Raw genomic sequence first — 26,796 nt, forward strand, 5'->3', positions numbered from 1 at the left:
CCAGACTAGTTTAGCTCACCATGAGCAATCGCTGTTTTTTGGTTTTACGAATGGATGAGCATCTATGCATTTGCACTGTTAACCATGTTGTATTCTATTCTGTATAATATCTGTGTATTTAAACAAGTGTATCATAGTTTGTGTCCTGTATCCCATATTGACACATTTCATGATGTAATTCGTATTTTCTAAATAAATGTAATTAAAGTATTCATTCAGTGACATGCCTCATTTAAAGTCCCATTTTCCTCTCTCTCCAAATGTTGTAAGCATAAGATTGTCTGTCTTTTAAAATGGAAGTTGTCATGCCATATAGCCAATCCCTGGACAAAGTTGTGATGAAATCTGTTTGGACGTGGCTGTATAGCAACTGGAAGTGAAGCATCACAGTCTAACTGGAAGAGACTATCTGGCAGAGATGAACTATCGGTCGAGTGAGACACAGCTTGTTGGCTTCCTGACTACTGGTATTCACTCACAACAGTGATTGTGATTTTTATCCCAAAGCTTTATTCTACGGTACTTTCTGGCATGTGAGTTTGATGTGAGACAATTGTTTGAATTAAAGGTGGTTTTAAATATTAGACTATTGGATCTTCCCTTTTTCTTCCTCTGTATTATATGTGCTGCTTGGCTTATAAAAAAAAAAAAAAAAAAAAGGAAAAAAAAAGTGGCCTGGAGATTGCTGTTGCTGGATTTACTAACCTCAGGGTTAAAAGCTAATTTTGCCAAACATGCGAGTGTGAGGCAAATTAATTTTGAGTGCATACCTTATGGGGAATGGTGACATGAGGTGTGGTGTGAAGACTGCCTGATGCAATAAATGCTCGCCACAGCGCCTAGAGGCGATTCAGTTCGCATTGTGCGCTATACAAGTATTTCATTCATTCATTCATTCATTCATAAAAGATTTAAAAAAGAAATTTAAATTTGGACAGGGTAACGTTTACCACAGTGTAGTATCCCCTTCTTCTTCTTTTACCAACATTCTGTAAACCTCTGGAGTTTGGGGAGAAGAATGTTTTTTGTTTTTCCCTTTCCTGCCAGATACAGTATATGATACTTAATGTTTTAACAGTCTTGGGTCATTTTTTTTGTTTTTCATTTCAAGATGCCCCAAATATAAAAAAATTTGTGAAAGGTCTGGACTACAGGCAGTCTAGTTAATCACCCAGTTTCATTTACTATAAAGCCATGTTGTCATAGATGCAGTACCATCAGGGATGCAGTCTTTTGAATGTGCTGATAACAAGCTAGAAGGTCCCTCTTCTCTTAAGATCAACGGACATGATGCCCATGTTACGAAAAAATTACAAAATTTTCAAGACGTCTGACCACAGAACATTTTGCAACAGACCATTTTAAGCAAGCTTTTGTTCAGAGACGACGGCAGCATTTCTAGATCATGTTCGGATATGGCTTCTTTGCATTATAGAGCTTTATTTTGCATTTTTGGATCACTTGATGAGCTGTTCAGACAGTGATTTTAGGAAGTATACCCGAGCCCATGCAGCAATGTCCATCACAGAATAATAGTCTTTGCCATTTTACGTTGAGAAACATTCTGAAATTGTTTGACATTGGTTGAGATTGGTGAACCTCTGCCCATCTTGATTTTCTAAGATGCTTTTTTTTTTTTTTTTTTTTTTTTTTTTTTTTTTTTTTTTTATCAAATGGGTTTTTATTGAATATTAAAGTGTTACAAGCCATACATAGACAAAGAGTATAATAGTACAATAAGGCTGAGTCCTCGGCCAAACATTGTCCAAAAGTCCACTTGGGACATTTTATACAAAAGATCAAATCAGTGTTAATGGCAATGCATCTCATATAATATATCCAATGTTTGGAGTAACAAAAACAGAGTGAAGACTAGACAAGAAAAAAACAAAACAAAAAGATAACAATCCTTCAGAACACACATCATACGTGGATCATAGACTCAGAAATATCCCCCGACTATCAAATACCCAATTATGCCAATCTCTGCTCTACCCATGTTCAGTCATTAGGTAAAAGAAAAGAATAAAAATACTTTTTACTTTTTATTTTGTATTTTCCCCAGAGTATGGGACTGGTTACCTGCGTTCTATCCCTGTAGCACTCTGTATTTTATTAATTGATGAGGTGCTAGCCCTGGAACATCGAGCCACTTCTGCCACATAGTATAGCATTTGTGTGGTGCATTCCTATGCTGGTAAGTCAGTTTTTCCCTGATTAGCATATGGTTCACTTGATCAATCCACTGCTGCCGAGTGGGGACCCTGTGCGTAATCCACAATCGTGCTATTAGTTTTCTGGCTACATATAGTAAACGAAGTATCACCATGTGAGCGGTTGGCGTCAGCAACTCTTCGTCTAGGGCACCCAACAGGCAAACCAAGGGATTTCTTGGAATGGTGACCTAAAACACATGAGAGATAGTCTCAAGGATCCCATCCCAATACCGTACCAGTTTTGGGCACCTCCAGAACATGTGCAGGAGGTTGCATGGTCCCTCATGCATTTAGGACATAGGGGTGTATCACTGATACCCCAGTTATGCAACTTGGCTGGTGTCCTATAGACCCTATGTAGTAAGTAGAGGTGTGATAGTTTGTGGGAGGCCGAGACTGAAACCAGGGGGGGGCGGAGGTCAGGCAAAGAATCCATGTCTCCACATCCATTGGCCCCAGGTCCGCCTCCCATTTCCGCCGACACGGAAGACTTGCAGAGTCTTGTATTGCATTAAAGCAGTTCTGCACCTTTAAAAAAAAAAAAAATATTAAAAGCCAGCAGCTACAAATATTGCAGCTGCTGACTTTTAATTGACACTTACCTGTTCCAGGGTCCAGCGATGTCGGCTGCAGATGACGAGTGATCGCTCGTGTCTCTGCTGCCCCCCGCCACCATCCTCTGTCAAGGAATCGGGAAGTGAAGCGTTGCAGCTTCACTGCCCGGTTCCCTACTGCGCACGCACGAGTCGCGCTGCGCATCTCTGCTGGTCCCTGCTGTGTCCTGGGAACTGTGTGTTTCCCAGAACACAACGGGGGGGGGTGGGGCATCTGCGTCGGTCTGTCCCGGAAGTGGGTGCAAATACCTGGATTATCCAGGTAACTGCACCCCCCCTCCCCCCTGAAAGGTGCCGATTGTGGCACCGGAGGGGGGGAGGGATCAGATGAGCGGAACTTCCACTTTAGGGTGGAGAACCACTTTAAGGAGAATGTTATACCCTCTAGAGATCATACCCTTTTTTTATTTTTCCATTAGGATCCCTTGCACCACGGTATGGTCCGTCAGGTGAAGTGGCATACTTCGAGATTGCAATTGTATCGCATGTCGCAACTGTAAATATTTGAAAGTCTCTGCGTGGTATGCCAAATTCTGCCTGTAGTTCCATAAAGGACTTCAGCACCTGTCCACTGTATAATTGTGGAAGGTAACAATGACCTCTCACCCTCCATGCGCCAAAACCCTTAAGTTTGAAAAGTTTGCCATAATTGGCATTCCTCCAGATAGGGGTGAGCTTTAGAAAACCACGTATCTGTAGCAACCGTTTAACATGTGACCACAGGGTATTTAACAAGATGATGGTTGGGGAGCTCCTGGCACGTGTGTGTGTGTGTGTGTGTGTGTGTGTGTGTGTGTGTGTGTGTGTGTGTGTGTGTGTGTGTGTGTGTGTGTGTGTGTGTGTGTGTAACCTGCTTCTAGCTTGGATAATGCTAAGTCTGGATCTTCAAAGTTGTCAAGCACCCTGTGTACCGGGTCCAGGGGATCGTCCAATCCCCAGCCACCCAGTTGCTGTAGCTGCGAGGCCAGAAAATACGTTCTGGCATGTGGTATTGCCAAACCCCCCTCGTCCTTCTTATATTGCAACATATGTAGGCTAAGTCTGGCTGTCTTTCTGCACCATATTAATTCCCTGAACTGAGAGTCAATTTTGTTAAACCAACGTTTAGGAATCCATTTCGGGAAATTATGACAAATATAAAGTAGTTGCGGAGCCCACACCATTTTTATAAGGTTCGCCCTTCCCACTACAGATAGCGGTATTTTGCACTAGGTTTTACATTTCTCCCTGAATTTAAGTGAGAGGTAGAACATTCAGGGTGGCATAGTTTGGGACTTCAGGAGATACCAGCACCCCTAGATATCAAAAGGACGTGACTGTTTGACTCATGGTCGCGCATGCAGGGAGAGGTACTGTCAACAGGGTCAAGGGCAATAGTACCGACTTGTCCCAGTTTATTGAGAAGCTGGACAACGTGCCAAACAGTCTAATCAGGTGCATGGTTGCCGTCAGGGAGCCCTGAGTGTCTCCTAAATATATTTAGTGTGTCATCTGCATATAACGACACCACATCTGTGCCGGTGAGCCTTCTAAATCCAACAATCTCCCGATCCGTTCTCACTCTAGCCGCAAGTGGCTCTAGTACCAAGGCAAAAAGCAGGGGTGACAAGGGGCAGCGAGAATGACTCGGACAGTTCAGCATTAGCCCGGATTCGGGCCGTCGGTTTAGCGTATAGTAGTTTAACACATCGAATAAATGCATTACCTAGTCCCATTCTCTCCATGACACTCCACAGGTAAGGCCACTCGAGACTGTCGAAGGCCTTAGCTGCATCCAGCGAGAGGATGGCCTGATTACTAGACATGTGCAGAGTAAAATATTTCGTTTCGGAATTTCGTTTTCGTCTGAAAACTTAATTTATTTAGTTACTCCCGAAATTCGTTTTTATTTATTTCATTTTTCGTTCAAAAATTGCATTCGTCCGAAAATCCACATGAATCACGGTCGAATCTGTCTTTGAAGGCTTATGGTGTCTGTCGAATGTATAAAGAAGATTCGACAGAGCTAGTATATAGCATACTTTAGAACCCTATTAAAGTCTATGGGACTCCAACGTTCAAAATCTAAAGTGCTCATTTTAAAGGCTAATTTGCAAGTTACTGTCCTAAAAAGTGTTTGGGGACCTGGGTCCTGCCCCAGGGGACATGGATCAATGCAAAAAAAAGTTTTAAAAACGGCCGTTTTTTCGGGAGCAGTGATTTTAATAATGATTAAAGTGAAACAATAAAAGTGTAATATTCCTTTAAATTTCGTAGGGGGGGGTTGTCTATAGTATGCCTGTGAAGGGGCGCATGTTTCCCGTGCTTAGAATTGTCCCTGCACAAAGTGTCATTTATGCAGGAAAAAAAGTCCTTTAAAATCACTCGCAGCTATAATGAATTGTCGGCTCCCGTAATACAGAGAACACTCATTGAAAGTCATTGATAAAAAAATAAATAAATAAATAAAAAAAAAAGCGTGGGGGTCCCCCAAATTCAATTACCAGGCCCTTCAGGTCTGGTATGGATATTAAGGGGAACCCTGCCTCAAATTTAAGAAAAAATTTGACGTGGGGTTCCCCCTAAATATCCATAACCAGACCCTTCAGGTCTGGTATGGATATTAAGGGGAACCCCGCGTCAAATTTAAAAAAAAATTGACGTGGGGTTCCCCCTAAAAATCCATACCAGACCCTTTATCCGAGCACGCAACCTGGCAGGCCGCAGGAAAAGAGGGGGGGACGAGAGAGCGGCCCCCCTCCCTCCTGAACCGTACCAGGCCACATGCCCTCAACATTGGGAGGATGCTTTGGGGGTCTGTGACCCCTCAAAGCACCTTGTCCCCATGTTGATGAGGACAAGGGCCTCATCCCCACAACCCTGGCCGGTGGTTGTGGAGGTCTGCGGGCGGGGGGCTTATCAGAATCTGGAAGCCCCCTTTAACAAGGGGACCCCCAGATCCCGGCCCCCCCCCCCCTGTTTGAAATGGTAAGGGGGTACAAAAGTACCCCTACCATTTCACAAAGAAAGTGTAAAAAATGTTTAAATAAAACAAACACACTTTTGAAAAATTCCTTTATTAAAAATAAAAAAATAAAAAAAAGATTCCAGCGGCGGTAATCCACTCTTGCTATCCATCGACGGACGGTCATATCTCCAGCGATGTCTAATATCATCCAGCGCAGCGCAGCATCCTTCTTCTGTCTCCGTGGAGGAGACACTACAGACATTCCGGCGGCTGACGTTTGTTATATACGGAGGGCGGGGCCACCCGTCACCTGACCCCGCCCCCCTCTGACGCAAGGGGAAACCCGGGGTTCCCCGTGACGTAGGGGTGACCCCGCCCCCCTCTGATGTAACGGAAACCTGCCTGTGTTACATCAGAGGGGTGCGGGTCACCCCTACGTCACGGGGAACCCCGGGTTTCCCCTTGCGTCAGAGGGGGGCGGGGTCAGGTGACGGGTGGCCCCGCCCTCCGTATATAACAAACGTCAGCCGCCGGAATGCCTGTAGTGTCTCCTCCACGGAGACAGAAGAAGGATGCTGCGCTGCGCTGGATGAGATGAGACATCGCTGGAGAGATGACCGTCCGTCGATGGATAGCAAGAGTGGATTACCGCCGCTGGAATCTTTTTTTTATTTTTTTATTTTTAATAAAGGAATTTTTCAAAAGTGTGTTTGTTTTATTTAAACATTTTTTACACTTTCTTTGTGAAATGGTAGGGGTACTTTTGTACCCCCTTACCATTTCAAACAGGGGGGGGGCCGGGATCTGGGGGTCCCCTTGTTAAAGGGGGCTTCCAGATTCTGATAAGCCCCCCGCCCGCAGACCTCCACAACCACCGGCCAGGGTTGTGGGGATGAGGCCCTTGTCTTCATCAACATGGGGACAAGGTGCTTTGAGGGGTCACAGACCCCCAAAGCATCCTCCCAATGTTGAGGGCATGTGGCCTGGTACGGTTCAGGAGGGAGGGGGGGCCGCTCTCTCGTCCCCCCCTCTTTTCCTGCGGCCTGCCAGGTTGCGTGCTCGGATAAAGGGTCTGGTATGGATTTTTAGGGGGAACCCCACGTCAATTTTTTTTTAAATTTGACGCGGGGTTCCCCTTAATATCCATACCAGACCTGAAGGGTCTGGTTATGGATATTTAGGGGGAACCCCACGTCAAATTTTTTCTTAAATTTGAGGCAGGGTTCCCCTTAATATCCATACCAGACCTGAAGGGCCTGGTAATTGAATTTGGGGGACCCCCACGCTTTTTTATTTATTTATTTATTTATTTTTTTATCAATGACTTTCAATGAGTGTTCTCTGTATTACGGGAGCCGACAATTCATTATAGCTGCGAGTGATTTTAAAGGACTTTTTTTCCTGCATAAATGACACTTTGTGCAGGGACAATTCTAAGCACGGGAAACATGCGCCCCTTCACAGGCATACTATAGACAACCCCCCCCCTACGAAATTTAAAGGAATATTACACTTTTATTGTTTCACTTTAATCATTATTAAAATCACTGCTCCCGAAAAAACGGCCGTTTTTAAAACTTTTTTTGCATTGATCCATGTCCCCTGGGGCAGGACCCGGGTCCCCAAACACTTTTTAGGACAGTATCTTGCAGAATCTTTTCTCTCTGTCAAATCTTTTTTCTCTGTCGAATATTTTCTCTATATAATCTTGGACTAATAGAGGTAAGGTTAGGCACATTCGAACACAGGTTCTATAGACACGTTGTCAGAGTCACGTCGAATCTCCTATTCTATATCGAACTGTTGTAACAATGAAAACGAAAATAAAGCATTTATTTATGTCGGATCTTTCGTTTTTCGGATTTTGTGCTTTCGTTATCGTTTGGCAAAACGAAAACGAAAATAGCTGAAATTCGGACGAAAATGCATTCGGACGAAAACGAATGCACATGTCTACTGATTACCGGGGTTTTCCACGGGGACTTGGATATTTAGAAATAAACGCCAAATGTTTTGGGCGGTAGATCGTGTGGGTATAAACCCAGATTGATCTCTGTGGATACATTTTTGTATAACCTGGGACAATCTCGTTGCCAATACTCTCTCAAGCAGCTTTCGTCCATCGTGAGTAAGGAGATGGGCCTATAGGAGTCAGGGGATGTCGCTACTTTGCCTGGTTTTAGAATTACTATTATAACCGCTTCATTCATGGAGTCAGGTAGGGCACCTTTCTCTAAGGTATTATTAAATACTTTTAAAAGAGTGGGCAGCAAGATGGCAGTGTTTTCGCTTATGGACCTCGGATGGAAGCCCATCTGCCCCTGGGGCTTTGTTATTACGGGTTTGTTCCAATGCCGAGGCTAGTTTGTCCTCTGTTATTGGGGCATTCAACATTGCCCCATCCGACGCAGACAAGCAAGGAAGTTCACAGCCGTCAAGGAAGTTTGCAATATCCTCGTCACTAGGTTGTACCTTTTTAGAGGAGTACAAGTCTGCGTAAAAGGATCTAAAAATGTGTAAAATCTCAGACGTGTCCGTATGGGCCATCCCCTGCGAGTCACACAAGGAAGAGACCATAGGGGCAGATCCCTGAGCCCTTGCCAGCAGAGCTAGCATATGTCCAGTAGACTCTTCCTCCTCCAAAGTGCGATTGTTGCAAAAAGAACCTCCTTATTCTCTGCTAATTGAAGCGCTAATTGACTAGACATAGATTGTGCCCCTAGCCAGGCCCTTTTGGTATCTTCCGAGAGCCTCCGACTCTCTAAGTACTCTGCACACCTCGACTTCCCATGCTTTAGTGTTTGTTTTAATACCGTTAATGGCTGTAATAAACTGCCCCCTTAGAAATGCCTTAGCCGCATCCCAGACCATATCTATCGGGGCCGAGTCTGTGTTATCTTGTAGAAAAAATTTAAGGCTGTTACCTATGGGATCAGGCTGCGGAAAGAGTGTAAGCCAGAAAGGGCTTCCAACTCCTAGGTTTAATTTTAGCGGGTAGGGTCATCTCAACCCACAAAGAAGAATGGTCAGATATGTGTCTATCCCCATACCCAGAGTCTACTACCAGTGGGAGTACGGTGGAGTTCCCCCAGCCCCAGGTCAATCCTAGACGAGCTCCCAAAAGCAGTGGGGCAAGATGAATATAGTCTGGTTTGGGGGTGGGCTCTCCTCCACACATCCGCCAGGCCGAGCTCAGAGTAATGCTGCAAAGTGAGTGTCGCCACCTGGCCGGGAGGGTACTAGGGGGGGCACGGTTACCTTATCCCATTTTATAGCTTAAATAACTATTAAAGTCCCCCATTGCCAACAGAGTTACATTGGGGAACTGTGCCATAAACCCAGCTAAGTGCCTGAGAACTTCAGTGGAATACGGGGGTGATTATATATATATATATATATATATATATATATATATATATATATATATATATATATATATATATATATATATATATATATATATATATATATAGGGCGATAATGCATGTCACATTGGCTACTTTACATAGTAAGAAAATGTACCTTCCCCAGGGTTCAATAACTTGTTGGGAGCAAAAAAATTGTGTATTCTGATGGATCAGGATGCTCACTCCCCTGGCGTATGCGGAGTATGTAGAGTGGAATTGAGTAGTATATGCTCTAGGGCCAAAACTAGGCATGCAATCAGGAGCGAAATGGGTCTCCTGTAGGCACACAATTCCAGCCTTCATATCTCCAAGGTGCCCCAACACTGCCAGTCTTACTGGGCTGCCCAGCCCCCTAACGTTGCATGAAATGAATATAACCTTCGCCGACATTAGTAGGGAGTACAAATAACAGGAGTTGCATGGACACCAACATAAGTAAGCTATGGCAGGAAAACACTTAATTTGCACTTAACAGCTATCAGCAACTTGCGTACAGCAATACCTGAGGCTCCCCAATAGAGAATATAAACAGTAAGGCCACTGAGAAGTCGCAGAGGCAGTTTCAGATGTTCGGGTAGAAAGTCAATGTCCTGCGTGGATCTGAAGGAGAGAAAAAAAAGACCAATCAAAAAATATAAAACTGTAGCAGCATCATCTACGGAGCCAACAGGGCTCTCAACCATTAAGAGCAGATTAGAAGTAGCCCCCAACAGGAACTCTGGGGGGGAAGGCCATGGAAACACCCATAGAAAGTATTTCTAGTTGACAGGGTTTCACATGTGCAGATAACATGGAGCACTGGTGGACCGGTAACTGATATAAAGTCCTTCGCCCTCCGCCGGGCCTGTGTAAATGTGAATCCAGTTGACTTGTCTTGACAAAGTATCATTACGATGGAGGAGGTCTTTGCTGTTTTGCAGCCTTGAGTGCGTTGTCTTCTTGGTCTAGCCACTGCGCCACAGCCGCGGGACGGTCAAAGTGTGTCGAGCCCAGGGCAGTGACACTGAGTCGTGCTGGGTATAGCATGCCATATTGAACATTAAGATCTCGAAGTCTCCGCTGAAAAATCTGGAAACGGTGAGATTCTAGAGTTTTCAATTTCCATTTTGTCAGGCAGTCCCCTTGCTTTAGACAGAATGGTGTCCTTGTCTCTGTAGTAAAGTAGTTTTAAACAAAAAGGGTCTGGGGCGGTTGCCCGGAGGCAAAGGGCGAGAGGGCACCCTGTGAGCACGTTCCACTGCAAAAAGTGGCGAGAGGGAGTCTCTACCAAAAGTGGAGACCAACCAGTTTTCAATAAAGTCAACTGGGTTTTTACCCTCTACGTGTTCCGGGATTCCCAAGGCGTGTATATTTCACCTCATGCGATTTTCCATTTCATCAAGTTGCACAGCGTGCTGTTCAGTAAGATGGCAATTATACTTTAGGTCCCTCTGCATGGGCGCCAGATCATCCTCCCATGTGCTCAGCCTGCCTTCAAGGGCAGATGTCCCCTCTCAAAGTTTTTGCATATCATGGACGACAAAAGTGATTTCAGCTTTAACTCATTTGATATCCTCTGAGAGAGCAGCGATGGATTGATTACAAGATGTTACAGCAGTAAATATGTCCCTTAATGTGGGCTCTACTTCAGATGCATTAGGGATGATGATCTGTGTCTCAGGCATGTTATTATCTTTAGGGGTACTCTCTGTCTGCCATGCCGCTGACAATCCATCATCATCATCCTCCAAGGGGACTGTGTCATCCGCCTCTGGAGAGCTTCCAGGGGTGCCACTGAGTGAGGGCTGGCCAGTCAAAGCATCTTTGTTTTTCCCCCATACAGGAGCTTCTGTGCGGCCTCCTTATAGTGGTCTCTGGATGCACGCCTCGCGCCGGCGCCATCTTGGCCTGGGGGGTCCGTCTGCCCTCTGCCAGTATGGCGTCTGGACATGTCAGCGGGACACTCGGTGCACGCCGCAGTGGTCCGGGGGTCTCCCCGTATGCAGCGGAGCTGAATGGCTCCAAAATGAGCTGTGTGGACAAGCCTGGAAGGATGTTAGCACGGATCTCTAAGATGCTATTTTATTTTTACACCCAATCATCTTCCTGATCTCTTGCCATTTAACCTAGTTGGTTACAAAATCTTCTGCCAGCCCTTCTTTGTTAGTACCACTTACTTTGCCAGCATTTTGTTGCCCTGTCTTGACCTTTTTAAGACCTTTTTTTTTTTTTTTTTTTTTTTTTGCTGCCATCTATTTCAGAATTACGTGTGTGTGTGTGTGTGTGTGTGTGTGTGTGTGTATAATATAATCTCTAATTTGTGACAGTACAGTTCCCTGTCCTAATAATTGTCGTCCAGGGTTCTCAAATTGGCAGGTTGAGGGGCTCCAGTGGTATTTTTAATATGGAGGAATCCGTTTTTTATCAGTTTCCTTCAAAGTTTGTAAAATCCACTTGGGGACCTGGAGCCTGGAGATTCCATAGCATTATGGGTGGGATGGAATTTGTATTATTTTTGGGAGAACCCCTGTGTGGGCAACCAAGTGCATGTATGAACTTTATTGTGTTCCTTTTAATAAAAGTGGGCTACCATGCCCTTAAACGAAAGTTCCAGTTCACTGTGAACTTGCTGAAAGGGCATCTACCACTGAGTTAAACATCCCCCAATGTCTATCTATAGAGATAGAGATAGAGATATACATTTCTCATACATACACTATGTGTGTATATAGTATATGAATTGTTGGGATTTGCATACCCAAACCTTGCTCAGAAATGCACATCACATTTTCCTAATGGCATGTGGGTACACGCGTTTTTTTTCCATGCATGAAATTCTAGTACATGCAGAAAGGGAGAGTGTAACCAGTGTAAATCCTCAGTTATTGCTGGATTTTGTAGGCTGGAATGTTAAGCAATAACACATGAAAGGATTAATGTTAGCATGTAGCCGTTTGATTTATTTTTATTTGCAATGCACATTATTTTACTAGTGAATGATCATTTTAAGGTTTTCTTTTTATTTATTTTATGGCTAAATTGATATGCTTTTATAGTGTTTTGTGTGTGGGGTGTTGTGTTTTTTTTTATTTTTATTTTTTTAACATGTTGTAATTCTTCAAAAATGTCTTTTTGATAATCAGAATTAAATTTTACAGAAGCAATATTACATTTTCACCTATGTTCTTGTCGTAGGGTCCTGTGCAGATTGCTTCCTTGAAGTGAAAAGCTATGCATGAATATTTCTGTGTGGCTGTTATTCCCTGCTGATCACAGATGGTGCTTTTGCTCCCTTGAAACCTGCTCTATAAATGAGGGGAGAAGGCAGGGAGCAGACTATTACGTTTATATTGCACTTTCAGTTTGTTCAATTTTCCAAAACTGTAATGTGGTGTGTGTGTGTGTGTTTTTTGTTTGTTTGTTTTTTTGTTTTTTTTTAGAAGCTGTGTTTTTTGTCTGTGAATAACACTTTAATGCATTTAAAGTGTGACTCCGTTTCTGTTGATCGAAGCATCCTTTCTAGGGTGATGCTATACTATACAAGTTTTTCAAATTATGCAAATAATATTAAGTTGTGATACCTATTAAACAAAAAGGGAAATATTTACCTCTTTCCCATAACTGTTTACTAACAATTCCTGGAGCGTTGATTTCTTGAGCTCTGGCATCTTTATCTGGTACTTTCCTCTAACCTACATCTTTTCCATTTCTAAACCATTTTACCCTGAACGCCTATTGGGTTTAACATGTGCCATTCCATTGCTCCTTTTTTTTTTTTTTTTTTTTTTGTGATTAACCACTTAACAACCGCCCCATAGCCGAATGACCGCTACAGGGCGGTCGTTTAACTCTGAGAGGCCGTCATATGACGTCCTCCCAGAATTCCGCTCTCGTGCTCCCCCTGGGGCGTGCACTCGAGAGCATCCGTGACCGCCGGGTCCACATAACATGGCGAATTGTGGCCGTTTACCACGTGATCGCTCCGTCAAATGACGATCGGTACAGCGGAGGGTGAAGAGATCGGTGTTAGCAGAGCTGTGGGCTGGATCTGCAGTGCCCACAGTGTTGCTCACCGAAAATGAACCCCTCAATTCCCTGCCAATACTCTGAAATACCCAGAAATACCCTGCCAATGCTCTGCAATACCCTGCCAATACGCTGCCATTTTTTTTATTTCAGGCTTCCCAGCCTAGAGGTGAGGTGGGGGGTCTTATTGACCCTATATCTCACTGTAAAGAGGACCTGTCATGCCATATTCCTATTACAAGGGATGTTTACATTCCTTGTAATAGGAATAAAAGTGATCAAAAAATTTATTTTTTTGGAAAAAAATGTCAAACTAAAAAAGTAAAATGAACAATATAAAAAATAAAAATTAATTTTAAAGTGCCTCTGTCCCCATGTGCTCGCATGCAGAAGCGAACACATACGTAAGTCCCGCCCACATATGAAAACTGTGTTCAAACCACACATGTGAGGTTTTGCTGCGAACGATGGAGCGAGAGCAGTAATTTTGGCCCTAAGCGTCGCCTTATTTTTAAGTAGCGGCGTTTGGCGCCATTCCACGAGCATGTGCAATTTTGAAGAGTGACATGTTAGATATCTATTTACTCAGGCTAACTTCATCTTTCACATTATGCAAAAACATTGGGCTAACTTTACTGTTTTTTGTTTTTTTTTTAAGCACAAAAACCACGTTCGAAAAGTTGCTGTGCAAATGCCGTATAAAAAGTTGCAACGACCACCAATGTATTCTCTAGGGTCTTTGCTAAAAAAAAAAAAAAACGAAAAAAAAATCTTTTTGCAAAGAATTGTAGGAAAAAATTACAACTTCAAAAAACTCAACTCATCATGCCTCTTGCTAAATACCTTGGAATGTCTTTTTTCCAAAAAGGGGTCATTTGGGGGGTATTTGTACTTTTCTGGCATGTTATGCCCCGTACACACGTTCCGATTATCGGACCACAAAAGTTGCTTTCGGACAGATCGTTCGATAATCTGATCGTTAGTACGCAGCTTTCGACAGCCGATCACGACAGTCCGTCCAACTAAATCCGAAGGGACAAACAGGAAAACTTTGGTCGGATGACAGCCCATCGTACGACAATCGTGTAGTCAGTACAGTATGCGTCCGATAAAAGTAGTTCAATAAACACCACGCATGATCACAAACACAAAAATAAACCAGAAGCACACACGGGTCACACGTATTTGACATCATTTAAAATACGTAGCTACGCACAAAGGAAGATTTTTCCAGAATCGTACGACAAAAATCTTACACACATTTTGCACTGTTGTATTCGATCTTAGTTGTATGCAACAAAATGTGAACGATCTGTCGTACGATAATCGGAACGTGTGTACGAGGCATTAGGGTCTCAAGAAATGAGATCAGGTGTGATCAATTTTCAGATATTGGCACCATAGCTTGTGGACTCTATAACTTTCACAAAGACCAAATAATATCCACCAATTGTACTTATTTTTGCCAAAATTTATGAAGAAAAATTACTAATCTGCTAAATTTTATAACAGAAACGAAGAAAAAAATTCACTTTTTTTACAGAATTTTCGGTCTTTTTTTTTTTTTTTTTTTTTCTTTTTATAGCATAAAAAAATCCAGCGGTGATTAACTACCACCAAAAGAAAGCTCTATTTGTGTGGGGAAAAAAGGACAAAAATGTGAGAGCACCGAAAGCTGAAAATTGGTCTGTTATTAAGGGTGTTTTTAAGTGCCCAGTGGTCAAGTGGTTAAAGTTTTTGGAGATCCTAGTGTGCTGGTGACATTTTCCTCTTTCACTATTCCATTTTATTACACGCTTAATTTCTGAACTTATTTGTTTCTGATCTCTTTATGTATGTATTGCATGGGTTGCTGTGGTGAAAATTTCATTAATCAAATGCAGATTTTCAGGAAAAAATATACTTAAATGAACACAGAGTACTTTTTATTTTACCAAAAAAAAAAAAAAAAAAATGATGTTGCGTTGCGTATATAGGTCAAAATTGCTCACGCCAGTGAAATGGCAACAAACCATGGCATCTAAAACAATTCATAGGCGACTCTTTTTTTTTTTTTTTTTTTTTTTTAACCACTTCAATACAGGGCACTTTCGCCCCCTTCCTTCCCAGCCCAATTTTTAGCTTTCATCGCTCTAGCGCTTTCAGTGACAATTGAGCGGTCATGCTACACTGTACCCAAATGAAATTTTTATCATTTTGTTCACACAAATAGAGCTTTATTTTGGTGGTATTTATTCACGACTCCGTTTTTTATTTTTTGCGATATAAGCGCAACAAAAGCGGAAATTTTGAAAAAAAAAAACAATATTTTCTATTTTAAAAGAAATCCAATAAAATCTAATTTTGTCATAAATTTAAGCCAAAATGTATTCTGCTACATGTTTTTGGTAAAAAAAATTCCGTTAAGTGTATAATAATTGGTTTGTGTGATCACGGACATATGTGTGCAGATAATCATTGGGACATGTGATTTTAGTGGGACATATGTGGGGGACATGTTTTTTATTATTTGGGGACATGTATGTTTTGGGGACATATGTGGGGACTGTGTTTATACTGTGTGGTGTGTTGTGTGTTTACACTAGACTGGCGATCAGTGAGTAAAAAGCTGTAAAAAACCGCTCGTACTCACTGATCATCAGCCGGCTGCAGCGATCTGCTCTCCTCTCCTCAGCGATGACTTCTGTGTGAGGAGAGGAGGAGCCGATTGCCTAACAACTGGGTGTTTACATCACATGACGGCCGTGATTGGACACGGCCGTCATGTGATCAGGAGGGCCAATCACAGAGCCTTCCTGCCGATCTGAGATGTGCCGTGTCCGGGTAACACGAGCACATCGTGCGATCCCGCTCCTTCTGAAGGACGTTCCTGAATGTCCTATCAGAAGTAGACGGCTCCCACCTGGCCGTATATGTGCATTGGCCGGGTGGGAAGTGGTTAAAAGCCTTTGCAGGTTATAAGGTTAAAGTTGATCATAACACTTGGCTGTATTTATTTATTGCTTTCATGTACCAAATAAAAATAACACTAAAGGTAAGGCTAATGGCTCTACCTTATTTTTCCCTAATTTAATCCACTAATAATTACATACAAAAACGTATAAAAAGTGTGTGTGTGTGTGTGTGTGTGTGTGTATTCCTTTTTGGAGGTGGTGTCTGCTCACCCAACCAGGAGTGGGTCTAAATCTTAAACGGCTTTGCATCATGTAGCTTCCGAATTAATTTGCAGGGTGGCTACTTGTTTGTCTAGGAACAAGTTTGTGTCCCATTATTGTGTTGAGCCAGCTGCCCTATATTCAGTTAATTTTTGTTTAAAAGTACTGTTGGTTGACGATGACGAAAACTTTCTTTGCTCAACATTTTGCCCACCCTGGTGTGTACGGTGAGTTTTCCACATGTATGCTGCCATGGAGCCTGTCAGGAAAACTGAAAATTTCCTATCAAATACTTACCATAATTGTCCTTTCCTGATAGACTTCATGACAGCAGGAGTTCCCTCCCAAATGTCTGGAGTAGGCTAGCTATGGAACACGGCCGCTGGCTTGGAGCAAAAATGTATGGGAGGGGGGTCCTATAGGGGAGGTGTAGAGGCCAGATAACCACACGTATGCTGCCATGGAGTCTATCAGGAAAGGAAAAACGAAGTTACTTACCGGTAACGTTCTTTCCCGGAGTCTTTCAGGACAGCCATCTGAGACCTTGGCTCCTCCCTCTGTAGGAGAAACCTGCGCCAGCCTTCTATAAATTTCCTCCTCCCCTGCTGCTCCTCAGTTCTTTTAAGAGCACCTCCAGTTTGCTGGGGAGACACAAGAATATATGATACACGTAATCAATTATATCACATTTCCTGTAAGGAAATCTTTGTCTTGATATACATATGGGTGGGTAACTGGCTGTCCTGAGCCTCCGGGAAAGAACGTTACCCGTAAGTAACTTCGTTTTTCCCTTAATCGTCTTTCAGGACAGCTACCTGAGAGGATAACGAGCACTTACCCTTAGGGCGGGACCACAGCTTGCAAGACCTTGCGTCCAAAGGTCTGATCTTTAGCTGACCATAAGTTCACTCTATAGTGTCTTACAAGAGTGGTAAAACTGGACCGTGTTGCCTTTTTTACAAATCTGTTTCGGCGTTGCTCCAGCTCTCTCTGCCTGTGACGCTGCCATTGCCCTCGTGGAGTGTGCCTTGATTCCCTCTGTGATCTGCATACCTCCTAACTTGTAAGCCTGTTCTATGCCTTCTCTTAGCCATCTGGCTATTGTGCTTCTTGAAGCTTTGTGCCCTAGCCTAGCTCCAGAATAGAAAAAAAAAAGACTCCATCTTTCTAATTGTCTTTGTTGCTTCTAAATAATGTAAGATGCATCTCCTGACATCTAAATTATTGAATTTTACTTCTTGTTCCTGAGAAGGATTTGGACAAAATGATGGTAACACAATTTCTTGTCCTCCTATAAAATCTTGAAGCCACTGTAGGCAGAAAACCGGGTCCATTTTAAAGACTATACGATCCGGTAATATCTGGCAAAAGGGGGTCGGATTGATAGTGCTTCTATCTCGCAGACCCTTTTGGCTGTAGTAATTGCTACCAAGAAGATTGCTTTAAGCGTCGGCATCTTCAGGTTGCAATCCTTTAGTGGTTCAAAGGGGTCTGTTGTCATAGTTTGCAACACTAGTGACAGGTCCCACTTTGGAAAGGCTGTACCTTGTATCGGCCTCTGTCTGCTCACGGATTTAAAGAATCTGATTATCCATGGATTTGAAGCTAAACTTATTTTCTGGTAAACCGACAGTGCTGACACTTGATTTTCTAACGTATTTAGGCTTAGTCCTTTGTCTACACCACTCTGTAGAAATTCTAAGACTGCTACTGAGCTCTGTGTTTTGAAGTGGTGCACAGAGAAAAATCTGCTAAAACATTTCCATACTTTCTGGTATATATTACGTGTCTCAACCTTCCTGCTTTTCAGCAGTGTATCAAACAGCTTGAGAACCCTTTGGCTTTTAGCAGCTGCTCCTTCAGATACCAGGCGGCTAATTTCCACCTGTGGACAGTGCACTGGGCCCTGGGATAGTAGGTCCTCCTGGACTGGTAGCAACCAAGGGGGCTCTATGGCGAGTTCTTTGAGCATAGAGAACCACGGTCTCCTGGGCCAGTGAGGTGCTATGAGAATTAATGATGTGCTTTCTGTACGTAATTTTCTTATTACTGCTAGTAGTAGCACTGGTGGGGAAAGGCATAACATTTGCTGAATGCCCACTTTTGCGCTAATGCATCTATTCTGAGCGCGCCATCCTCCCTTCTCAGGGAGAAGAATGCTTGAACTTTCCTGCTTTCCCTTGAAGCAAATAAGTCTACCTGAGGTATTCCCCATTTTTTTGTAATCTGGTCGAATACCTCCTTGTTTTAGTTTTAGTACCCAATCTCTTTCTCTTACTTTCTTCCTGCTGAGGAAATCTGCCACTTTGTTTAAATCCCCTTTTAAGTGGACTGCTGAAAAAAAGTGTTTTTTTTTTCTCTCCCCATTTCAAGATTTCTTCTGCTAAAGACCATAGAGCTCCGCTTCTGGTTCCCCCCCTGTTTGCTTATGTAGGCTACTACGACGAGTTGTCTGATCTGTACGTGATGTTCTCTCAACTCTTTCTGGAAGGACTGAAGTGGGAACCATACTGCCTTCAACTCTTTCCAGTTGGATGACCTTGTCCTTCCCCCAAGTCCCATGTGTTATCTGGGAGTCTAAATGTGCTCCCCACCCTGTGCCACTTGCGTCCGTGGTTAGGATTCGGGAAATGGGTAGGATCCATAGCCGTCCTTTGTTTGTTTTCTGCCCTTCTCCACCACCATAGGGTCTTTTTTTTTTTTACCTTTTGCTGGTACTAACATCTGTGTATCCAGCGACTCCTGTCTGTGATACCATATCTTTAATAGGAACATCTGCAGTGGCTGAAAATTTTGATTTGACCGCTGTACCGCTGGGATTACAGATGTTAGCAACCCCAGTGTTGACATTATTTTCTTATTGAACATGGTAGATTGGCTTGCACTGTTCTTATTTCCTTTTGATTTTTTTCCCCTATTTTCTCCTTGGGTAAAAAAACTTTGTTGGACTGAGTCTATTCTATATCCCAAGTACTTTATTTGTTGCGTGGGTTGTAAGTTTGATTTTTCTACATTTACCAACCAACCTAGACTTTCTAAAGCCGCGTACACACGATCAAACAATCCGGTGGAAAAGTCCGCCCGTGTGTGGGCTCCGGCTGACTTTTTTTTTTTTTTTTTTAACCCAAAAGTCCGGCGGACTAAAATTTGTAGTTTTGCACATTAATCTGTCCGCCGGACTCGCATTTCGGCAGACAATACGGCCGTGTATGTGCTAGTCCACCGTACTTTTGAAATAAACAGACTTTTCCCGCCCGGAGATAAGTCCGCTCATTTTGAGCGCAGCTCCAGGTAGCCGGGACCAGCGATGGAAGTGTCTTCGGGGGTCTTGTCCCCCTCTTCGGTTCTTCTTGCCGGGCCACCGCACCTTCTTCTAGCTCTTTTACAAGCGGTGGCCCAGTCTTCTGTCGCCGCGTTGTCGCCGTCTTCTGTTCTTCTCTTCTTCAGCTGTTGCCTCGTTGCTGTCTCGTGCCACAATGACAGGCATGCGGCAACTTATATAGGGACATCGCCGGATGATGTCACAGTCCCAGAGGATTCTGGCCAGAGACAGCGACGAGGCAACAGCTGAAGAAGAGAAGGCGGCGACAGAAGACCGGCCCACCACCGCTTGTAAAAGAGCTAGAGGAAGGCGCGGTGGCCCGGCAAGAAGAACCGAAGAGGGGGACAAGATCCCCGAAGTCGAAAGAAGAGGGCGGCGAAGAAGAAAGCCAGGCTCCTCCGCTAGTAAAAGAGCTAGCAGAAGATAGCGGAGGAGTCCGGCGAGAAGACCCCCGGAGCTGTGCAATAAAGTATTTTAACCCGTGTGTGTGTGTGTGTGTGTGTGTGTGTGTGTGTGTGTTTTTTTTTTTTTTTTTTTTCACAGGTGAATGGGTATACTCATTCACATAGGGTGGGGGACTGGTATCCGGGGCCCCCTTATTAAAGGGGGCTCCCGGATTCCGATAAGCCCCCCGCAGACCCCGAGAACCAACGGCCAGGGAAGAGGCCCTTGTCCTCATCAACATGGGGGCAAGGTGCTTTGGGGTGGGGGGGCCAAGCGGCCTTCCCTTCCCCAAAGCATCCCCCCATGTTGAGGGCACGCGGCCTGGTACGGCTTAGGAGGGGGGGCGCTCGCTCCTCCCCACCCCTTTCCTGGCCGGCCGGGTAGCGTGCTCGGATAAGGGTTTGATATGTACTTGGGAGGGGGGGGGGGCGTTTTTTCGGCATAGGGATTCCCCTTTAAGTCCATACCAGGTGACGGGGCCAGTGACGCTTCCTTCGCTGGTCCCGGCTACCTGGAGCCACGCTCAAAATGAGCGGCCTTTTCTCCGTGTGTGTTGGCAAGTCCGTTAATTTCAAAAGTACGGCGGATAGTCCGACGGACTATATAGCGCATAGTCCGCCGGACCTAGTCTGCTGAAAGTCCCGTGTGTGGGCAGGTCCACTCGTGCGGACAGTCCATCGGTTTGTCCACCAGACTAAGTCCGCCGGATAGTCTGATCATGTGTACGCGGCATTAGAATGTCCTTTGTGGAGGTTTTCTAATAACCTCCCGGGAGTTTTTGCAAAAAGGAGACGGTTGTCTAAATAGGCAATGATGGATATGCCCTTTTAGTCGCAATGGTGCCAGAGCTTCCACTAGAATTTTTGTAAAAATTCTGGGCGAAGATGATAGGCCGAAGGGTAGAGCCTAGAATTGAAGGTGTATAATTTCCTTTCCTGTTTCTATTGCTAACCTTAGAAACTTCTGACAACTTTGATGTATCAGTATGTGTAGGTACGCGTCCTTTAAATCTATTGAAGCCATATAACAGTCTGGGGGGGGGGGGGGTAACAGAGCCTTTACTGAGTATATGGAATCCATTCTGAATCTTTTGTAAGTTATGGATAGATTTAAGGGTTTGAGGTTGAGGATTGGCCTGACCTTTCCTGAGGGTTTCTGTACTCCAAATATGTGGGAGTAGAAGCCCTGTCCTTTCTTCTTTTGGTACCTTGATGATTACACCTTTTGGTTTCTGAGATCCTTTATGGACTTCATTCTGGCTTTTTCTGTTTTTTGGAAGTTTGGTGGTGTAAAGTCTGTTTGGGGTTGACTTTGAGAACTCTAGAAAATACCTTTCTCTTATTGTCCTCCTTTTTTTAGTAGAGAGTCCATTCTCTTATCCATTGCTTCAGATAAGACCCCCATATCTTCAAAAGCTAAATCTGTGTGCCTGGAAACTTGTGAGAAGGCTGCATCTAGCTTTGGGGTTTTGTTCCATACTGATGATTCATCATCTGCAAATGGAAACCGTCTCTTTTTAAGGCTTTAGAAAATGTTTTTTCGGGTTCCTGCCATTCTTAATTGCCTCTATTAGGACCTCATGAACAGGAAAATTCTTCTTTTTTCCTGTTCCCCTAAACCAGTGTTTCTCAATTCCAGTCCTCATGGCCCACTAACAGGTCATGTTTTCAGGCTCTCCATTATTTTGCACAGGTGATTTGATCAGGTTCACTGCCTTAGTAATTACCCCAGCTGTTTCATCTGAGGGAAATCCTGAAAACATGACCTGTTGGACATGTTTCATGAGGACTGGAATTGAGAAACACTGCCCTAAACCCTCATACATTTGATCATGTAGGGATAAAGGTTTAAAGGATAAAGGTTTCTTTTCAATTTTTATACCCAATGTGGTATGAATGGCTCCCAGAAGCTGATGTACCTCTTCTAATGAGAGTTTGTATCGGGAGGGTTTTCTGGAATCCCCTTCCAGTGCCTCACCCTCTGACTCTTGGGAGCCAGGTGCTGCGCTGTCAGGCTCATCCTCTGCCTTCTCCCTAGGGGCTACTGAAGGACTTGCACTAGTGGAGGGTAGTGCTTGCTTAAGTAGTGCCGGTTGTACTTGAGGAGGAGCAGTCTGCAGCTGTGGGATCTGAAACCCATCAAAGGTTTTGAATGACTCAAAGGTACTGGATAGTTCCTTGCCGCTAAATCACTGCCCTGCTCAGTGGAATGTTCTTGTAATAGTTGAATACATTCCTTGCACAATGCTTTTCCCCCAGGAATCTTTAAGTGTGTTTTTACAAGAAGGGCACCTCCTCTTTGAGTTGTGAGAGGGCTTGGTTTTATCTGTTTTCTGAAAAGACATAAAGAAAACCCCACAACATTAGTACTGCCATACCTTCCCTTGCAAAATTGCAGGAGCACAGCGCCTTTCATGTGGGCGTACCTCACCAGGGGCCCCATGAACCACCCTCTGACACTGACTGTTTTTAAAACAATAAAAAAAATATATCTGTAAACAGGCTTCATATCAAAGTGAGTTTTACCCTTCGTGGAAAAGAAAGCTGCCATCAGTCTCCCTCTGCCTCTCGGTACTCAGGTGCTTTTTTGTGGAAATGACCCCACCAATAGGCACATTTTTCATCTTTCCCATATTCCCTATATTAACTAGGAACTGATGTGAATGGTGAACTCTTAGGCCCCTTTCACACTGGGGCGGTGCGGGCGTCGGCGGTAAAGCGCCGCTATTTTTAGCGGCGCTTTACCGTAGTTTTAGCGGCGGTCTGCGGGCGCTAGCGGGGTGGTTTTAACCCCCGCTAGCGGCCGAAAAAGGGTTAAAACCGCCCGCAAAGTGCCGCTGCAGCGCCGCTTTGCAGGCGGTATTGCCGCGCTGTCCCATTGATTTCAATGGGTAGGAGCGGTTTAGGAGCAGTGAATACACCGCTCCTTCACCGCTCCAAAGATGCGGCTGGCAGGACTTTTTTCACTGTCCTGCCAGCGCACCGCTCCAGTGTGAAAGCCCTCCGGCTTTCACACTGGAGTGAAAGGGGCCGGTTTTTTTCAGGCGCTACACAGGCGATATTTTTAGCGCTGTAACGCCTGAATACCGCCCCAGTGTGAAAGCAGCCTTAATGTCAGTCCCATGTAAATGAGTGAGAATGGATACCTTTCCATAATTGTGAATGCTGTGCTAACCTATTAGTAGTTTTCCATATTAGATCTTGGTCAACTCCCTGATTCAATGATCTAACTAGAAGTAATCTTACCAGCAGAAGTTCTTACAGAATGTTACTACAGCAACCTTAGAAATGTCTCCTGTGCTGGCGTCAATTATTATTTAATTTTTTTTTTTTTTTTTTTTTTTTTTTTTGTTCCAAGGTTATGTAAGCCTCACATCCAGTAATACCATGGCTATGTACAGAAAATGAAAACAAAGTCCATGCACTATGTAAATAAATGCCATTAAAGTTGGTCCATATATCACACTTGGGGACAAGAATTGTCTGGCACCTAAAGATGACACCTTCACACGTGCGCGACACAGCATCAGAAAGGGGGGAGTGTTTAGAGGAGCCCCCTTGTGAAAAAGCCTCTTACCAGATAAATACTTTTATCCTTGCATATCTGTCTCACTATAATGGTTAATCTTCATAAAAGTCCTCTCTTCCTCAATCTTGCACACTCGCTCCAAACAGTAGTGGGATCAAAAAGGAAGGGACGGACATAGCGTAATCCTTTTTTTTTTAAAAAAAACAACTTTTAATACCCGTTTTATATTATAATTCCCTCTCAAGGATGCCCACAGATCAATTGGCGTCTCCTACTGCTCTGTCATCAGCGGGGGTATCGGCCGTGTACTCTGTGTCTGCTGGCGTCACTAAGTCTGTATGGCTCCATCTGACGCGGATCCCATTCAGTAATATATACCCGATCGTAGCTCGTAATCATTAACCATTTGGTTACATAGAGAAACATTATGTGGACTCATACAGGGATGGCTGCGTATTCTGCCACAATGGTCAGATGAAACAGACTCCGGGGGTTACAGCAAATCTTTATAGTGCTGTATGTCTCATACCCCCATAAATTAATATATGCAGCTCTCCTACACATATGTTTGCATCCGGCCCATCAGCCACACATGTAGCCCATTCCTTTCGGTTTTTCACAATGGACAGCACGCTTGTATATAAATAACTTTCAAAAAAATATGGCTGCGCTAAAACTTATAAAACAAAATTATAAAGTGACATAATTTTTCTAATTTACAAAAAATCCCAAAAACATGCAAAAATAGTGCCAAAGTAATAATTTCCAGGCATATAAGCAGTCCAAAGAAAAGGAAAGATGGATAGGATGCTGAATCTTAGTCCATTTTCGGTGACTCTCAAAAACCACCCTTTACACACGTAGTAGCAGGTGCACCCAGAGTAGAAAGAGATTATCCACCACCAAATTAGAGGAGGCTTACCAGCTGTCAAGATCTCTTTTTAAGGAGATCATACGGGCTTGTAAAATGTTACGTTCCTGCTGGGAATTCGTGAGTTGTTACTTTACTTTTTATATTTTAATAAATCTTTACGGAATTATGCTATGGGAGCTTTTTTTCTTCTCTCTTTGCCATACTAAATGATTGTGGTGGAATGAGATATACCATAAAGAGGGAGCAGATAGATTGGTGTTACCAACAGAGCCCAGTGTGGGGACCAGGAACGTAACATTTTACAAGCCCGTATGATCTCCTTAAAAGCCATGGACCGGTTCCTGGAAAAAAAAACGGCGCGCGAGCGCCTACGACGCCGCCTGCGACCGCGGCACGGCCGCAAATCGAGGCCCCGGCTTCGGCCTACTCGGCTCCCTTCTCCTCACAGCGCGCAGCGGACATGGAGGTGAGCTGTGACACTGCTTCTCCCCCCTCTCCACAATCACTGCCAGCATCTCCAGCCCCTCCACTACAGGGCAGTCTTTCCACGCAGCCTGCAGGGGACTCCACCACAGAGCGCATTGCCCAGGCCGTGGCCGCTCTATTATCCCCCATGATAACGGCATCTGTGGAAAAAGCTGTAAATGCAGGCATGCAGCAGCTCAAGGCCCAAATAGGCGAACACCACACCAGATTAAATGACCTAGAACACCGTCTGTCAGATATAGAAGAGGAACTCTACCAGGCCCAAGCCACGGAACGCTCCCAGGACAGAACGAATCAATATGTTCTACAGAAACTTGATAACCTGGAAAATAGGGCCAGATGGAGCAATCTGCGATTCGTAGGGATCCCCGAGTCGCTGCAATCCTCGGAGCTATCTGACTTCTGCGCAGTGCGCATCCCAGAAGCCCTGGGCCTTCCAGGCCCTTGCACGGTCGAACACGCTCATCGTATGGGTCAACCTGCACCAGAACGCAAATCCCCTAGACCCATAATCGCAAAGTACCTCAACTACTCTGACAAGGCCCTGATCCTGCAGAAGTTCAGGCAAACGCTCTCTCCAAGTGGATGGGATCAAGGCCCTAATCTTTGCTGATTACTCCATTGAGGTCTCCAAGAAAAGGAAAGCATTCCAGCAGGTGTGCTCGGAACTCTTCAAAATGCAACTTAAATTTTCCCTAGCCTTCCCGGCTGTCCTTCGCCTGAAGGCCCCAAACGGTGACCAACTATCTTTCCAAGACCCCTCTGAAGCTGAGGCATTTCTCCGCTCTCTGCACCAGGGTGCGCACCCTCACACCCCTTCCAAATCCTCACCGCTCAATCGCTCCCTGGACCAAAGGAGCCCCCGGAAGGACTCACCCAAACGCTTCAGGCCTTCTGCCCCAGATACCCACCATCGGGGTACCCCTCGCTGATGACATATCGGTCCCCTTGGATCCTCCTCTCCTCACCTCACCGGTGACCCTCTCGCCAGGGCCACCAGCCTGACTTGTTTTTGTGAGTTACTATGTTGTTTCTTATGCTTTCGTTTAGGCTTGGCCACTGTCTAGCCTGTTGATCCTTGGTTATATTGGCCTTAAGCTCTGCTCCCATCTAGCAGATGCACCATCGGTGCTGTTGACCGCCTCTGTTTTATTTGGCATCCTGGCCTAGGTTTTCAGGAGTCCCCGCTGCTCTCGCTGCTCTTTTTTTTTTTTTTTTTTTTTTTTTTTTTTTTTTTTTTTTGCGGCCACTTAATATTTTTATACTACTATATTTTTATAATTGTGTATCCTGCCTTTTCTTTTTTTTCTTGTATTTTATACACTGTCTTTGATACTTTCTAGTTTATACTTTTATATGCTATACCTGTGGATAATTCCACTCCTGGGTCCTCTTACTGTACTGTTTCCAGTTAACGTGGGTCTGATACTTTAATTCACGTGTCTATTCCAACTGTGGTGTACTCCTCCTGGACTCACTGTGCATGTCTACTGCCTCAACATGACACGTGCCCTTTTCGGCTCTTGTTTCAATGACCGCACCCTTGTTCATACTCAGGCTCACCGCCCGGACGCTCTTGTCCTATACCTCTGGGTCGTGCACTGGGGGCTGGCCTACACAGTGACTCAATGCGGAAAAAAGCGAAGTTCGCTCCAGTGTTTACGTTTTTGTTTATGTTCTTATATGTGTTTAAGTTTGCTCCCCACCTTCCCTGCACCCTCACCCCACCTTCCTTCAGAGACAAGAGTCTCCTTTCTGACCATCCTACTCCACATGTCCCACGGCCCTTCCAGGTCCC

At 44.3% G+C, this 26,796-nt stretch overlaps 1 protein-coding gene across 3 annotated transcripts in view; it reads left to right on the plus strand.

Moving 5' to 3' along the window:
* EPB41L4B (erythrocyte membrane protein band 4.1 like 4B) overlaps positions 1-26,796 on the plus strand; it is a 770,758-nt gene that overhangs the window by 47,876 nt on the left and 696,086 nt on the right. The window lies entirely within an intron of this gene.

The sequence above is a fragment of the Lithobates pipiens genome, unplaced genomic scaffold (assembly GCF_037356315.1).
Source record: "Lithobates pipiens isolate NorthernLeopardFrog02 unplaced genomic scaffold, aLitPip1_a1.2 Scaffold_19, whole genome shotgun sequence".
NCBI lineage: Eukaryota > Metazoa > Chordata > Amphibia > Anura > Ranidae > Lithobates > Lithobates pipiens.